Here is a 3241-nt window from a genome sequence, read left to right as displayed (position 1 = left end):
TAAAAGGGGCTTAAATACTCATAAAAAATATAACACACTTCACGCACATCAAGTTTTTGGCGCCGCTGCCGGGGACACAAGGATTTTAAGAAAGTTAGGAATCAACGGCCTAATCATATTTTTATTTTTCTTTAATTTTTTTAGGAATTTTTCTTAGTTTTTCAGCTTCTGCAGAGCTCAGCACGGGGTCGTGCCTGGTCGGACACGGGCCGTGCTCAGCATCATTACTGGCAGTTTTTGTTTTTCAAGTTACAGAAGGCTGACCACGGGGCCGTGCCGGTGCAACACGGAGCCGTGTCCAACTTCCAGTAACTGGGATCTGGAAAACAATCACTGCAATTCCGACCACGGGGCCGTGTTCGCTCAACACGGGGCCGTGGTGAACCTTCTGACCAACATTCTTTTCTGTTTTTATTGCAGGACTTGGAACCCGACGCCAACCTCACGTAGTGTATGAGCTCCAGTTCCAATAAAGACATAAAAGAACCGCTAGAAGAACCCGAACGCTTTCTCAGAAAAAGGTTAAAAGCCAAAAACCAAGAGAAGGTTTCGGGTGATCCACCTCCAATGGCGGACCAACGTACCCTTATGGATTATCTACGGCCCACCATAGGTAATCTAGGCGCCGCTATCAATGCTCCGAATGTCGAAGCCAATAACTTCGAACTTCGACCGCATTTGATACAAATGCTCCAAAACTCCGCAACCTTCCACGGGCTTGCGGACGAGGATCCCCATCTACATATAACTAATTTCTTGGAAATATGTGATACCTTTCGGATCAATGGAGCATCAAACGACGCCATCTGCCTCCGTATGTTTCCATTCTCACTAAAAGACCGAGCGAAAGCTTGGCTCAACGCCCTCCCAGCTGGATCGGTAAACACCTGGGATGAACTAGCCCAAAAATTTCTATATAATTATTTCCCTCCTGCTAAAACTGCTAAATTAATGGCTGAAATTAATACATACTCACAAGAGGACGGGGAATCCTTATATGAAACTTGGGAAAGGTTCAAGGAGCTATTACGCAAGTGTCCCCATCACGGCCTCGCAATATGGCAACAAGTATCCACTTTCTACAATGGATTGTTGCCACACACTAGGCAGACACTTGATTCTAGCTCCGGGGGACTTTTAGGTAACCGACGCCCACACGAAATATATAATCAGATTGAGGAAATTGCTCAAACCAATTTTCAATGGCACACCCCCCGGGGAAATAAGTCTATCGGCCCGGGCGCCCATAAGGTCGACGAAAGCACTTCTTTACAAGCCCAAATCGAGGCCCTTTCTTCAAAAATAAAAAAATTAGAAATGACAAAAACAGTCTCGGTTATGGCTTGTGAAGGGTGTGGTGGGTCACATGAAAATTGGAGTTGCATGAAAGAAACGGACGATCAACAAGAAATGGTAAACTACATTGATAATAGACCTAGGCCGTCGGGTCCCCCAACGGGAACTTACAACCAAGGATGGCGAAACCACCCAAACCTTGGTTGGAGGGAACCCGGAAATAGTAGTAACCAACAAACCCAATGAACAAACTTTCAGCAATCAAGAAATGAGTCACAAAATTTCACTCAACAACAAGGTGGACGAGAAAGGCTCGAAGATACTATATCTCGCCTCGTCTCTGACACTGATAAGAAAAACTCGGAAAGATTTCTACAATTAGAATCTAATTTTAGGAATCAACAAGCTAGCATTCAAAACATAGAAAAACAAATAAATCAAATAGCTCAAAAATTTTCCGAGAGACCGCAAGGCGCATTACCTAGCAATACCGAAACAAACCCAAAGGCGCAAGTTCACCTCATCACACTACGAAACCGCACCGTAGGGCCTGCAGAAGTACCACCACCTACGGAAGAAACAGTGCCAACACCTCTGCAGGAGAAGAACTCTCCTCCATCACCAGAGCCTACCAAGGCTCCTCGAGTTCCGTACCCCGGTAGGTTAATTCGTCAAAAGACAAATGAGCAATTCGCAAAATTCGAAAGTTTGTTAAAACAATTGCATGTCAATATTCCTTTTATCGAAGTCCTAACCCAAATGCCCAAATACTCTAAATTTATGAGGGACTTCCTTACGCATAAGAAGAAAATTGAAAATTTGCAATTAATTAATTTAGGCGAAGAATGCTCTACCCTCGTACTCAATAAACTTCCCCAAAAGAAAATCGATCCCGGAAGTTTCACAATCCCGTGCTCAATAGGGGAATCGCCCGTTCGCAATGCCTTAGCCGACCTAGGGGCTAGCATTAACCTCATGCCCTCATCAATGTTCAAAAGGCTTGGCTTGGGAACCACGAGCCCTACAAAAATGAGCATACAACTCGCTGATCGATCCGTCAAATTCCCACAAGGTGTCATCGAGAATGTCTTGGTAAGGGTAAGCAGATTCGTTTATCCAGCTGACTTTGTCATACTCGATATGGAGGAAGACACCGAGGTCCCCCTTATACTAGGGAGACCCTTCCTTGCCACAACACAAGCAGTGGTGGATATGAATGACGGGACACTCACCTTGAGGTATGGGGATGATGAAGTGAAATTCGGAGTTGGGAAGAGAATAGAAGATGACGACCCGGTCAATTACATGAAGGTTATTGATTCGAGCTTGGATGCTGCTCTCCGACGGTGTAACATGGGACGCCAAGCATCCCACTCAGAAAATATATAACCTCGAATCGGGTCTAGCCAAGGACCCTTATAAACGTGGTGCACCACGGAGGCATTCCGCGGAACTATCCTTAGTTTAGTTTAATCTTTTAGTCTTATTTTGCAGAATAAAACACACTCATGGTGGTAATGGATGAAAAAGGGAACGAGAAAAATGGAACCATGCACGAAGAACAGAGCAACCCGACAAAAATCTCCATCACAGAAGGCTCAACACGGGCCGTGCCCAACCAACACGACCCCGAGCTGAGCCACCTGCAGGAAAACACCCAGTTCAGGTAACTGGACACGGGCCGTGTTCAGCGGACACGCCCCCGTGTCCAGGCTTCTGTTTCAATTCTCTAATTTTTGTTACTGGCACTTGACCACGGGGCCGTGCCCGGTCAACACGGGGCCGTGTCCAGACCGCCAGTAACAAAAATCTTTGCTTTTTAAACCACTTTTACACATTCTAATCAACCAAAAACCTTATTTTTGGACACATTGAGGACAATGTGTAATTTAAGTGTGGGGGGGATGCTAAAACCTTGAAATTTTGCAAATCCTAAACACAAGCC

The 3241-nt window shown here is 45.4% G+C and overlaps 1 non-coding gene across 1 annotated transcript; it reads right to left on the bottom strand.

The window, feature by feature from the left end:
• Positions 1-945: 945 nt before the first annotated feature.
• On the bottom strand, positions 946-1052 carry LOC118490013. The gene has a single exon (XR_004888024.1). It is a non-coding gene; the product is annotated as a small nucleolar RNA R71 (small nucleolar RNA).
• Positions 1053-3241: the final 2189 nt, after the last annotated feature.

Source organism: Helianthus annuus, chromosome 2, assembly GCF_002127325.2.
Source record: "Helianthus annuus cultivar XRQ/B chromosome 2, HanXRQr2.0-SUNRISE, whole genome shotgun sequence".
Classification (NCBI taxonomy): Eukaryota; Viridiplantae; Streptophyta; class Magnoliopsida; order Asterales; family Asteraceae; genus Helianthus; species Helianthus annuus.
This window is presented reverse-complemented; position numbering and strand designations above follow the sequence as displayed.